At 42.7% G+C, this 14,756-nt stretch overlaps 1 protein-coding gene across 9 annotated transcripts in view; it reads left to right on the top strand.

The window, feature by feature from the left end:
* Positions 1–14,756, top strand: part of phldb1b (pleckstrin homology-like domain, family B, member 1b) — a 155,626-nt gene that overhangs the window by 55,622 nt on the left and 85,248 nt on the right. Inside the window, exon 1 of one of the 9 annotated variants that reach the window (XM_022212913.2) lies at positions 565–1,023. The exons of the other annotated variants lie outside the window; for them this stretch is intronic. The gene's annotated coding sequence lies outside the window, so the exon portion shown is untranslated. Of the gene's footprint in view, positions 1–564; positions 1,024–14,756 lie in introns of those variants that run through there. 9 annotated transcript variants of the gene reach the window in all.

Genomic DNA, 14,756 nt, shown 5'->3' on the forward strand with positions numbered 1-14,756 from the left:
CCCTTGTGTCATTTCTGACCTTCCCTGAAAATTTCATCCAAATTCGTTAGCCTGTTTTTGAGTAATGTTGTGAACAGACAGACAGACAGACAGACAGATTGCCATACACCGATTGTCACCTAACTCCGCTGTTCCTCTGCAGAGTTAAAAAAGACCATCTAAATTTAATTTTATCTGAGATTCAATTTGGTCATCAGGGTTGTGGGACAAGAGAAACATGTCATTTTAGGGGCAACTTCAGACTTAATTGGTATTTTAAAAATATTTTCAAACATTCTTTTGTCCTATCTTTTTTTTTTAGAGTTGGTCTCGCGATGAGTAAAGTCACACAACAACAGCATGCTTTAATATTTTGTACATGAATTATTTGATATTTGATGGGTGGGACGTAAAATATCCTCCAATCCTGGAATGTGATCGATCCGTTTGGCTTTCTTGAAGTGTGGATGGAGCCATGTGGTGCCTGAAGCTCCCTCTCTCCCAGTAGACCTCCCTCCTTCCCCTCCCTCTCAGCTCTGACTCAGGATCTCCACCTTCTTTTCCTCCCGCTGCTCCTCCTCTCTGCTCCCTGACAACCTCACTCTGTCTGCGGGCTGAGGGATGACTGAGAGCCAGCTGTTAGCTCCAGGAGCAGCGGGGCTCACGGAAGATCTCCTGCCAGAGCAGCGTGGATGTGAGGAGGAGTAAAGGAGACAATGGATCCACATCACAATGACTGTAAACTCCCCGCACTGATTTGAATGAGCCGGGATATACCACCGTATCAGTGGATGAAGCCGTGTCCTAACAAGTGGGCAGACAGCTCCCATTGTCAACTCTGAGATATCTGCAGAATATATGAGAGAGTTTGGGGCTTTTAAGGATTATCATAACAAAGGCGCGTCCCGGACAAAAAGCTCCATAAACGCTGCTGTTGTTCCACAATAACCCGCAGAAACGGACCAAAACACGTGGCTGGTTTTAAAGGAGCAGAGGCGATGAAAACAGCGGAGGGACTGAGGAGGTTCATTCATTGGAGTTAAAGTAAGTTGGTCTGTTTCACCGCGGGACACTTTCAGGCTGCTTGATGGTTTCAATTCGCTGTTTGTGGTTTGGAATTAGCCGGTGGATGGTGACATTAAGGAGAGGTCCTGTAGCAGAACCCGAGTGTTTCTTCTAGGTGAGCTTATCACACTAGCTAGCATAGTATGGACACTAGTTGCTAAAGTGAAAATATAAAGGCTGTTATAGTCATTTTTCCTACCCCAGACTCAATTAAAATATATGATAAATGTGACATTTTACGGTCTTATTGGTAAAAATACCCATAACAGAACAATTACTACGATTTCACATAGTAATTATTAGAGGCTCTGTTCAATTCGGCATGCATGTTTTGTACATTATTTACCTTAGCTGTTAAATAATCTACTCTTTTCATGCTCCTGGCTCCTGCTCTCAAGTCGCCGCTCAAAGCTTTACAAGGGTGGGCAGTTGCTACCTGTGCTGACCAATGCAAGAAAAATTGATTTTTTTCCCCGCATAAAGACCTGCTTAGGTTTATGAATTAAGCCGAATTCTTCCAAATACCCTTCTGACATGACTGGGATGTTTAGGTCGTACTTTAACACAGGCAATAGAAGCCTTACACGAAGGAAATTATAAAGTGAAGATTTTTCGAACGGAGTCTGGTTTGTCGCTCCACACGTTGAACATGAACACCTGCTGTCTTTAGCCACTCAGTCCCCAGAGCTGAGCCCTAGGTTCCCCGAGCGTCCATGTGAGTTCTGTTTATAGACTACAAACATATACAAGTCTGCCAGGTCTGCAGTTACCCCCTGTCCAGCCTGGCATGAGCAGACCTCACTGTGTGTGTCTACTGTTACACGGCTATTCCTGGTTTCCAATGTGACCTAAGCAGGGCTGGTGGCTGCAACAGAATAGAGCTTCCCTTTCATGCATTCTGCTTATTCTGAGGCCTCTGGGTCCACGAGTTCTGGTCACGTTAGACTGTTCAAACGCTTCTTCCTAATCGATTTTTTCCCACTGCTGTGCACATGTGGTCATTCTCCCTCAACATCTGTCTTGTCTGACACATTGTGTTGACCCCATTGTAAAGAGAGGATGTGTCATAGAGAAGCCCCTCTGCAAACACTCATCAGGCTGTTGTGAGAGTGATGTGCACTCCCAGCGGGGCCCGAGAGCAGGCCAGACATGGATGAGGTCCGACCGGGGCATCCAGGGAGCAAAGGGGCTGGTAGCAGCTGGTGTGCATACGCTGGGTCAGTGTGTGTCTTATTGTGTGTTGTTGTTGACACAGTCTGGGACTATACATCCTCTGACTGCACCGAGGGCAAAGGCAGCGTGTCCAGAGGAGATGGTGGTTAAATACTACAAATATTTCACACACAATATGTACACTGCTGTTAAAAAGTCTGGGCTCTGGGGACTTTTATTCATGTGCTAACGTAACTGCACAAGGGTTTTCTAATCATCAATGAGCCTTTCAACACCATTAGCTAACACAATGTAGCATTAGAACACAGGAGTGATGGTTGCTGGAAATGTTCCTCTGTACCCCTATGGAGGTATTCCATTAAAAATCAGCCGTTTGCAGCTAGAATAGTCATTTATCACATTAACAATGTCTACACTGCATTTATCTTTATTTATGTTACCATCCTTGGAAAAAAAACTTTTCTTTGAAAAATAAGGACATTTCTAAGTGACCCCAATCTTTTGAATGGTGGTGTATCTTTTCATGAATAGAGTCAGGAGTCTGTGGTGCATCAGGAAAAATAGACTTCAGATGTCCTCCTGGTTTCCTCTCAGTGTGTTTGTGGAGTTTTATTTAAAAAAGGTCGGTCATATCTTGGTTCTCAACAATATTCTCATCATTTCTCACAAATATTTAGCTGTTATTTGAACCCAGTGAAGACTTGGAGGTTATGGGATGTTTGTTTGTTTTTCAAAAAATGCTGTCCTCGTGCACATGTGAAGTGATCTGCATGACACAGTGTTGAGAGAGGCTCTGTTTCAAGGCTGGGTTTTTAGGCATTTCTAGCTACAGATGCCAACAAGATCTTTGAATGAGTTTTTCTGACTTCTGGAACTAAACCAGGAAGTTGTCAATGCAATTTTGACTTATGCAGTGATCCAACATTAGTTTCTTCCAGTACCGGCTCTGATATCTAAACTCAGGGTTTCTGCTAATTCTCCTAAAGTGTGGACACATCGGAAATCTCATCAACTGCATATTTTTTGCCTCCACAGATTAAATCAAAAGATAGGGTTAGGGAAGTGATTTTTAGGGGCTAGCATGAATTTTAGCCTTAATCAGTTCTTTAGTTTGGCCTGATACATTTAGTCGTCCAGAACGGGGTTCATCCATGACACTGCCTGTTTCTTTAAACTTTTTAACCACCTTCACCACCGTGGAAAAACCAAGTGGGATCCTCCTTTGATGCCGTGCATTAAACTCATCTGCTATATTTCCATATGTCCATCCTTCACATCCACTGAGAAGAACCAGTTCAAGTCTTTGTGGAGGCAAAAAATATAAATGAATGATATTTCCTGTGTGTTCAGACTTTAGGGACACTCTGTATATCAGGGGTTCACAAACTTTTAAGTTGGTATCTGCACCAGTATTGATCAGCTCATCTCTAAATGTCTTCATCTTTTACACCTTTTTGTAAAGTATTTACCTCAAGATCTGATAATGTAATAATAATAATAATAATCAATTTTAACCAAAATCACGATTCTAAGCAATGCAATTGGCAAAATTGCACATGACCATGTGATCATCAGCAGGCAGATGATGTAGTGTTCACTTGTTGTCATGGTTACAGTGACACCGTGCTGCTATCTCACAATGATACAGAAATCTTTCTGTAGGTCCAAACTATAAGCCGCATCACTGCCAAACTCGAATCACTTGGTCCTTGTGTCATTTCTGACCTTCCCTGAAAATTTCATCCAAATCTGTTCGTCTGTTTTTGAGCAATGTTGCTAACAGACAGACAGACGTACGGCGATCGTCACATAACTCTGATGAGCTCTGCCTCCTTGGTGGAGTAATAATAACTAAACTGTTCCTAAGATGTACTAGTGTAAAAGTTAATTTGAAGCATCAGGTTTTGCTACAGCTGTCAGCCACATTCATGTATTCTAAGATCGAACACAATCCACACACAGTATGCACACACTTAATGCAAATTAAGGGAGAATCAGAAAAAAATGATGCATCTCAATGCACAGATGCATCCAGCTGCAAGACAGGCTTTGAAATGAACTGACTAGTGTCCTACAGAAAGCAAAAACCCCCACAGATTAGCCCACTTTGAGCAACAGCCCGCCTCTAAACCACTTGTAAGCCACAGCTAGGTTTGATATAGATCGATCCTCACGCCTGCAGCCATCTGCCTCTGGGAGCATGTTTAACAGCAGGGGACTGGCTGTAGCCGTCCTGAAATAAAGGAGAGGGAGAGGGGTGTGTGTGAGTGTGGGGGTGAGGGTGAGGAGGCAGAGAACATCTGTTGGGACGAGCTGGAACCAGCCTCCAACACGTTATTGTGATGAGCGTCCACTAGAGACAGCAGCTGACAGCCTGCTGGTGGAAGCAGCATCTGGTCTGTGGACGCTGGGAGCATGACTGAGCCTTTTAAAGGGCAACTCCACTCATTTTACACATGGACTTCAGTTGACTGGCCACGAGAAGAAACACCCAGCCTGAGAAAAACCCAGACTAATGTCTCCTGTAGCTTCTTCCTCTGGTATGTGCGTCTGTGTTTGATGGCCTCTGGCTTGGCGGAAGGCGGTCATTGATTAACTGGTGGGTTTGACTCTTTGGCCTTTGCCGAGGCTGTAAACCATCAGCCTTCCATAGCAACTGTCAGCCATAGTTGAGGGCATCCCTTTGTCTGCAGCTCCTCCAGACACTTCAGTGACGTCCCACGCTGGAGGTTCAGTGGCAACGCCTTTGCTTGTTGTGCAAAACGGTAAAATCACAAACTGACCAAAGTTCTTCGCCATAGTTGGAAAATAGTGAATAAAAGTTGCAGTGACTCCAGAGTCTTGGTAAAAGAGTGCATTTTGCCTGACAGGATGAGTGGAGTGAAGCATAGCGAAGCTGCATTAATACGGAGCTGCGGGGTATTATGGTGATTCTCTGCTATTTGAATCACAGTCAGGACTTAGGGAGGCAGATTTCCTCCGCTGCTGCTGCTGATCTGTGTAGCACTCACTGTGGTATAAAGTGAGAAACTTTGAAGCGCCAAACTGCACCTTTTCGATCTGTTCTAATCTGTGAGGAAGAGCCATGTGCTAACTTTGGACACACTGTGCGGTATAAGCTCTTTCTCTGGGTGTGTTGAAGCTCCAGTTTGTGTGGGATTTAAAGCCCCTTTTAAAGCCAGTCTGCAACTTTTAGAAGTAGAAATAACACCTTCTCCCTCTTTAAGATGCAAAGAAATAAAATGAAGTGTGGTTCCGTTCGGTACACTGAGGACGTTTCCTGCTACGGTGTTATGAAGGCTGGTTGAACCTTTTTTTTAATTATTTAGCTTTACAATATACAATAATCGTAAAATAAGTCAATAGCAATAACATTAGGTTAATATTAATAAAAGAAGACAAAAGATAAAACTAAATAAGAATAAGAAAGTAAACTGAAAAGAGGGAAAGAAAAGAAAAATAAAGGGGGAAAAAAAAGAAAAAACAAAAAAAGAAGGGGAAATATATGTATATATGTATACACACATACATACATGCCAGGGGGGGTTGGAAACAACACGTATGGTTGTGTACTAGGGGTGCAAACAATTGATTATTAATCAGGCATTGTTTGATCAAAAAAATTGCAATTGACTCAGAAGGGAGTTCAGCTTCTCAAAAAAAAATTTGCCTCTTATCAATTAATGGATCGTCGGTTGATAAGATGAAGCAACCATCAATAGAGAACTAAAATGAAGTGTGGTTCAGTTCGGTACACTGAGGACGTTTCCTGCTACGGTGTTATGAAGGCTGCTTGAACCTGAAGCTTCCAGATGCTCATGTTTGTACACTTTAGCTACACATTGGTAAGTAACTGGCATAGCGAACTCAGACTTTGTCTTTTGTTTTCTTTTTTGGTGATTTTTTTTGGCCTTTTGTTGGGTTTATTAGATAGGTTAGTCAAGAAGCAGACAGGAAAGTAGGGAGAAGGACGGGGGATGACCTGCAGTAAGGGGCCGTTAGCTGGTGTCCAACCCAGGTTGCTGCGTTGCTGTTGATGGGTCGCCTGCTCAACCAGCTGAGCTACTTACGCACCTTGTATCTTTTGTTTATTAGTGTATTATTTTACATTAATTTGCTTGTTATTCTGTCCAGTCTCACCTCTATGACAAATACTGTGGCTCCCTCCATCCCTGTGTGGGCTATGTGTGAATGAAGTTGTGAGAAACATTGAAGTGACCTCAGTCTGAATGACAGAAATGTGTCACCAACAGGTTGATGATGCAGCACAGTTACATATTACATTTCTGGAAATGACCGAACATAACTGTCTAGTTTCTTAAAGTTTGAACCAATGCAGAGGTTTTTAGCAGTAGTTCTTATTTCTGTTAGCCACCTTACACCAGTTTGTACTGTACAGTTAGTCTCATACATGCTTGTTGCCATTTTTTGTGGGCATAAAGCATTTCTTTTGCTGTCTGATTTGGCTCAGATGTGTCCCAAGCTGCCCTCACTGGACTCATGAGAGTTCCTGAACTCAAAGCTAAAGTCACAGTCGGCTTTATTGCCAATTTTTCAATATGTACATGGCATAAAAAGAATCAAAATGACCTTACTCTCTCTTTGTGCAACAGTAGACAGTAAATAATCACTTCGAAGGTTCTGAGAACCAAGCAGCAACTAAGAACTAAGAAAAGCAGAACTGAGTGACACGACCATGAGATAGTGGAGGATTTAGTGCAGAATATTCAGAAGTGGCTGAAACTGAATCAGGCTAAAATCACAGAACAAAAAGCATTGAAATGATACATATCTAATTGGTCTTACTCCCTGCTGCACAGCTAGAAACCTGTTGACTGGTATTAATATTACTCAGTCATTGCACGGCGTCTCAGCACTGCAGACACTGCTTTAACACCACTGTTTTCCCCGTTTCTTTCCTTACTGCGTATTCTCTTTGCTCTGTCAGGGTGACAGGAATCCTGTGAACATACTTGCGTGAGGTGTGATGTGTTTTCACAGCTTCTGACAGGCAGGAAGGTCCACAGGGAGCAGCAGCAGTCACCAGCCTGATTGGTCACAATGTGCCACTAGTGTGTAAATGTGTAGCAGCATTTCTTTGTCATGTGTGCCTGAACAAACTGTGCATGAAGTCACCGTGCTAGAATGCGAAGCGCTCTCCCTCTGACCACCTCTGGTTCTTCTGATCTAATCTTCTGGGAAATGTTCTTCAGGCTTAAGCCGGCACGCTGGAAAGATTTAATGTGGTCATTCCAGCGCAAAGGAAAGCAGAAAGCACACACAGGGATGTTATTAGAGAAAAGATGGAATATTTGGTCCACAGACACTTTTCCAGCAGGCTGGAAGGAGCAGCGCTGCTAACCACTTCTCCTCTTAATGCCACAACGGCCTTGAGGCACGATGTGGCATTAGCACTGATTGGCCTGAGTGCTCCCACAGGAGTCCTCACCAGGCTTTACCGTGATTACTGCTGTCAGCTCTGGTATTAGGTCAACAGTTCTAAAAAATGTTATTTTACTTCATATTGGAGCTTCCATCTTTTTCACTTTTCTTTTTCATGGTGACATGAGCGAGCAAAAAAATGCACATTTTTATTATTAAATGTTTTGTATAGTATGGATTGAAAGTGGCATTTTTAAAATAATAAATCTTTCAGAATAACACTGCCCCGTGGCTCGCTGGTTAGCACTTTTCCCCCTCAGCTAGAGCTAGAAGATCCCCGGTTCACGTCTTAGTCTTTCTGTGTGGAGTTTGCATGTTCTTCCTGTACATATGCTGTCACGCCCCCTCCCGCTCCTGTGCTCTGGCTCACCTCATTACGAGCATCTGTGTAAAAGCCTGGCTCTCCTCACAGCTCAATGCTGGGACATTACATGCTGCACTGTCGTTAGCACACCGTTTCCTGGACTCATGGATTACCTCGCCTGCTCGTCACCCCCGCTCCGCTCTGCACCCCCCTTCGCCTGCTTCTGATCTGCCTGCTCCTTGGTCCTTTCCACGTCCCCGCCACCGATTCCCTCAGTTCTGCCCCCCACCTCGTCTCCTGATTCCCCGGACACTTGTGAGTCACCTCTCCCCTGTTAGTTCAGTTTAATTTAGTTTTTACCTCGGCCGTCTGGTCCGCCCTTAGTTCAGTTTAGTTTTCCCCGTTCTGTTATTTCCCTGTGCCTCTGCCATTGAGTGCTTTTTGTTCATTTGATATATATATGTATTAAATCCTTATTTATTCACCCACCTGTCTGTCTGCCTGCTACTTGGGTTCACACCGCCTGCTTTTGTGACATATGTGGGTTTTTTCCAGGTTCTCCGGCTTCCTCCCACAGTCCAAAAACACGCTGAGGATAATTGGTGATTCTAAACTGTCTGTAGGTGTGAATGTGAGTGTGATTGTTCGTCTCTATGTGTAGTTCTGTGATAGACTGTTACCTGTCTAGGGTGTCTCCTGTCTTCACCCTCAGTCAGCTGATTGACTCCATAGATAATGGATGGATGGAGGTTGAGTTTGACATTGAAAGAGAACTGTGTGTTTTTAAATTTGCTGACAGATACTATATATGGATAGCTGCCTTGATTCAACTTCTACCTTTCTTACACTATGTGCGCTATAATCCACTCAGAGCTGTTTTATTAGAGAGCAGGGTCGCTGTGTCCTTGTGGGAAGGTATTGACGATCTTTACAGTAGGTGTTCTCACTCCTGATGGGAAGCTCTATGCAGATAAAAAGCTTAGCCGTGTGATGTAATAAATGACATCCCACAAACTGTCTGACGCATCACATCTAAAGCAGGTTCCTCGTTATGTGTGGTTGTTTCTGGGTGAAAGTCGAGCTCTTCTGGAGGACGAAGCGCTGCTCAAGGATGCTGTTCTTGCAGTTATGCTCAGAGTGCACTCACTGTGATGAAGCCAGTGATTAGACCAACTGCTCCTGGAGGGCTGGAAGAGAAATTGTTCTCCCTCACACCGCTCAGGGAATCAATCTAGCTGATTAACTGGAGGGTTTTCACACACCTCCTCCTCCTCTCTTTGACGCCAGCGCCCGTTCTTTCCTCCACGACTTTATGTAATTGTACTTCTGAAAATGGCAATGTGTCCTATTTTCCTGTTGGAAAGTGTTCGAAGCACAGCCCTCGATTAGATCTCAGCTTTCTACCGCAGCTTGTTTTGCTGAGCTCAGCCTCAGAGAGAAGTAATCCAGAGATGTTTGTGAACCGCTGGCTGTTGGAAGGATCCCGACGTGCTTATCCCGGGTCAGAGGGTTCTTCTGGAGGAGGGCTGAAATGAGAAGAAGAAGCAGAGATACCGGTGTGTTTGAAATAACTGAAGCCAACGTGGTCGTGCCAGATGTGGAGCTGATATATTACTGCTGCTCATGAAACCGAGCTGGAACTGCACTGATCCAGATCCTGCCCAACGACTGCTGATGACGGCCTGATTGACGTGAATGAGGTTTGTCATTCCAAGTTGGATGAGGGTCCTGCTCCATGTGGGTCTCACTCCATGTCCCATAGATTCAGATAATGTCCCGCATTGTGTTTGGGTTTTCAAAAGTCAACAGTGCAGGACAGAAGCTTTTTCTGAAGTCTGTCTAATCCAGAGGTTGTGAAGAAAGTAGGGAAGGCTGCTATCATGGGGCTGTGTTTGATGTCAAACTACACACATGTTGAGAAAGTGCAGGTTAGCCTCTCACTCTTTTTGCTCCCTTTCAAAACCATAAAGCACTGCAAAGTCACAAGTAATGCAGATATCAGTAAAATACTAGAAACACTACGACATCTACGGCAAAAACCAAGAAACCACTTATTACTGAACTTTTGGCCATTTTTGCTGGTTATTTTTCCATTTCACATGGATTAGAATATGACGGGAAGCAACACAGTGCATGAAACGTGGCTCATAAAGAGATGTGCTGTGTGCAGTTATACATATCGTATCAAAATTATAGGCAGCACTGCGAACGTGTCCCACAAAAACATGCTCTTTGGCCACATTTGGTTTGTTGGGCTCTGGTCAGACTAAGAAGGATCCAGTTCAGCGCTGTAGTGTTTATGAGTGAAGACTATGTGAGCTGTTTGCAGTCACAACCTTCACATCACAACACAGGAGTTCTTGCTCAAACGTATTTGTCTGTTTCATTTCGGTGTAAACCTTTAAATGGTGCAGTGCAGCCGTTGTTTCCTGATGAAGAACAACAACAGCAAGTGGAGTTAACACAAATTAGGCTGATGCATACAGTTGGTTAACAGTGGGGAGATATTTAAAGCCTCAGGAAATGTATTTTTAAGTCAAAGGGATATTTGCTGATACTAAGGGATTAAACCCAAAATTAAGGCTTCGAACTGTAACCACATTCATTCTTCAAAAAACAACCAATAGTATCTAATGGCTAGTCTTTCGTCTAAAGCTTTGCCTCGTCTTTTTACAAATACATAAAGCATTTCTTTTTAGCTCATCATCTTCAGCTCATTATGATTGTTTTCTAAAAGGTGGAATTGGTATGATTAGAGGTAGGGCTCAACAATTTGGGAAAATATCTAGCCACAATGTTTTTGCCATTTTGAGCACAATTTGAGGAAGACGGCATGAATTTGACATGACCGGCGCTGACACAACAGTTTAACAAGATCCATCCATTTTCTGTACACCACTTAGTCCTCATTAGATCATGGAGGGCTGGAGTCTGTCCCAGCAAACTCCATGCAGAAAGATCCCAAGCCGAGGCAGAGACATGAACCAGGGATCTTCCAGCTGCAAGGCAAAATTAAAGTCAAAGTCGATCAAAGCGCTAACTATCAAGCCACTGTGCAACTCTACTTTAGATGAGATGTGCTGCATAATGTATATTGGAATTTGCAGCCTTTGGAATTTTCTAATTGTTTCAGATTGTTGTTTTGATTTGAAGTTGATTATAATTGTTCAGCCTTAACTTGACTTGGATATAACAGCTTTGGTATAAAAATCATTTTAGGGAGACTCTTCAAAAACAAGTAGAAGGCCACTGGTATTTGCAGCTGTTTTTGGTGTCGCCTCAGATTGTGAGCTATACCCCAATAGATTAAATCACAACCAGATAACTTCTCAATTGTAGTAACTTTTGCAGTAGGAGATTTATAATAAAATTCTGTCCACTTAATGAAGTGCTTTGTTGCTCACTTATCATTTTTGGTGAAGATTCTGGATTCGAAAGTTCTGAATTGTGGATGGTATTTAGAAGCCACCTAATGTTGTGAGCACAGTTTGTTCCCTTAAAAAACTTTGTTAGATCAACATCTATAAGTGAGGGGAGTGTTAAAGCTTCAGTTAAGATTTATCAGTGGAGAACTCCTTTACGTACTATATATATATTGGAATGGGAGTTATAATGCAGAGATCATTCAAATATAACACCCACAATTTATCTGAGGAGAGGAGTACACTTAGAACTGAAACAGAAAGTCTGCATGGTTTTATTGGTTGGAATTTATATTTATGGTGCCTGGTGCTGCATGTGGTAACCATCAGATAGAAACCAGACTGTTGCCTTTCCAAACACTGAAAGTAATGGGACTGAGATGTAAAACTAATCGTGCAGATTCTTTTATATTTATTGTGAAATAGTTGTACACATAATACCATGGAAAAGTAGCTAATAACGTTAGAAAAGGAATGTTTGGCTTCAGTGGGACTTTAAAAATAGCTTGATGGATGTCTAGAATAATGCAGTAAAGATGTGTGCTGTTGTTTTTATGGGGCTGTCAGCAGAGGTAGCAACAGCAGGAAGGACAGATACTGCAACACGCAGACATGAGAATCTATTGTCACCGTCTGGTAGTTTTTCTTCGATTCAATATAAACTACTGTTCAAAAGTTTGGGGTCATCCAGACAATTTCATGTTTCCATGAAAACTCACACTTTTATCCATGTGCTAACATAACTGCACAAGGGTTTTCTAACCATCAATGAGCCTTTCAACACCATCAGCTAACACAAAGTAGCATTAGAACACAGGAGTGATGGTTGCTGGAAATGTTCCTCTGTACCCCTATGGAGATATTCCATTAAAAATCAGCTGTTTACAGTTAGAACAGTCATTTACCACATTAACAATGTCGAGATTAGAGTTATCATTCATTTAATGTTCATTGAAAAAAACTGCCTTTCTTTCAAAAATAAGGACATTTCTAAGTTTCAAACGGGAGTGTATGTTCTGTTAATTCTGTTTATTGCAGTGATACATGATAACACAAAGAAAGCATTTGGTCTTTTAGTTTTATAAAGCGTGTTTTATCAAAGACTTTTTGTAAAGCTGCATTAATAATACCTCTATATGAAAAATCTACGAGACGACTAGAGTTTAACGTTTGAAGAGTTTAATGTGAAAAACTCACTTGTGGTGACAAACCCATGAAAATGGTCACGTGGTTCTGCAGCTTTATGAAGCTTTCTAGTGTCTCAGCTCCTTGTTTTGGTTTTTAGACCCACAGTCTGGTTCAGTCTCATGGCTCTCATCCACTTTGTTTCCAGCAGCAGGCAGAAAACTTACTTATATAGATTAGATAAGGAAAAAAAACAGTCATGGTTCTGCTTCACGTCTCTGCTAGATGTGACAAAAAAACAACAACATTGTTTACTAACACTTTAGCTGTATCCTCTTCACTACAGTTAACTAATATGTCAAACTAGTATGATCACTCCTGTCTGTTATGCTGTCGGTTCATTGCAAGCTGCCAAACAGCTCAGACTCACTCACTGCGTTTCCATTACCCTTAGATTTGCGCAAAATGTAAATAGTGCAATAAAAAACTGGTAATGGAAACACCTGAATTTCGAAAAAGAACTAAAATATCGCTAAAAAGTTTTTACGCTCTCATGAGGTGGTTTTTCAGATGTTTCGATATTGAAAAATATCGCAAAAGCGCAATGGAAACACTTTTTCTGCAATTATACGTCACTGGACGTAACATACCTGGTCACATGACCAGCTCTCTCGGAGTAAACATGGAATGGTACGGGTGGACAGAAGAGGAGACCGAGACTTTTCTTGCCATTATTCTTGAGAAAAACGTCACTGCCATACTAGACAGCAAACAGCAGAGGAATGCAGAGTGTTAGAAGGAGATAGAAACAGGTTTTGGGCGTCCATCTTCCTGCAGTGAAATCTCGCAGGATGATATTTTATGAGAGTTACGATGCTTCTACCCAGAACAACCTTCAATGGAAACATGTTCAAAGCGCAAATATACTTTGTTGAAATTTTAGAAATATCGCTTTTATTTTGCGAAAAACTGTAATGGAAACCCAGCTACTGAGGCCTGAAATCTCCAAGTCCATTGAAGGTGCCCTGCAGTCACTGGCATTAGTAACAGATCCTGTACGTCCTCCAGGTTATGAGGTGGGGCTGCCATGGGTCAGACTTGTTCCAGCTCATCCTTCAACACCCTGTTGCCAGTTTATGGTGTAACCCTCCACCTTCCCTAGTCCTCTTTCAGTAGCACCCCACAAGCCTTGCTGTTTCAGAGATGCAATGACCCAGTCCTCTGGCCTTCAAGTTTTTACACCTGATCATTTACTTTCAACACAACGATTACAAGAACTGACTGTTCACTTTACTTCTAGCGTATTCCATACCTGCATGCAGCATTGTCATGAGATAACCACTGTTCCTCACTTCATCTCTGATTGGTCACAGTGTTTTAGCTCATGAGGGAATGCTCTGTGTTGTCACCTTATGTTTGCCCCCAGGTTTACCTAAATATGTAAAAAGATAAGAAAGTGCTCAAGATTCCTGCCTTAATTTTCCAGAAATCCAAACTGCTAGGTTCATCATGAAGCTCTTATAGAGACATCTTGGACCTGCAGAGCTTCACTTGCTTAAGAAACCCCACTCAGAGCTGTTGTGTCCCAATCAAACATTTGCCCTTCATTTACCCCAACATGTACTGCTGCCATTCTTCATTTTAGCCTAGGTTTAGAACTGATTGTAACTAAATACGTAATGTCAAAGGGACCACCCTAACTGCTGTGCGGAAAGTTGATCACCAGAGAGCTCAACCTCCAGCACCCCTGGGTTCATCCTCCCTGTCACCTCAGCTGATTAGGAGCTATGATGATGGATCGCCGTAGGGAGTCTCTGCCGGGCCACACAGGGAGATGGATGTGTGAAAGGGAATAGGAAACCGTATCGTAAAGTGAGGTGAAGGGCCTTTTTCTGGAAGGAATGTTTGGTTGTACAGTGTATTATGTAGTCACTGTAACTCACTGCTAACCAGATGCTTTCTGGACAAACACACTGAAGGCGACGTTCTGTTATGTGCTTGTCATGAAGATAAAGTCATCATTGTGTTGAGCAACATGCAGCGCCAGAAAAGCACTCATCCCAAACATCTTTCACTTCAAGCCTCTCCAGTCTAAATAAAGGGATCAGTGCTCGGAGGAGTGGTTGATTTCTCTGTGTGGCTAGGGCTCGGCATCTCTCTGGTCTCATTAACCGTCCCACCCAGAGCTCTGCTTAGTATGAGGAAGGCAAGTCTGGAGCAGATGTGTTCAGTGCTGGAGATAAGGT

This window comes from Acanthochromis polyacanthus, chromosome 13 (genome assembly GCF_021347895.1).
Source record: "Acanthochromis polyacanthus isolate Apoly-LR-REF ecotype Palm Island chromosome 13, KAUST_Apoly_ChrSc, whole genome shotgun sequence".
In the NCBI taxonomy this organism is placed as follows: domain Eukaryota; kingdom Metazoa; phylum Chordata; class Actinopteri; family Pomacentridae; genus Acanthochromis; species Acanthochromis polyacanthus.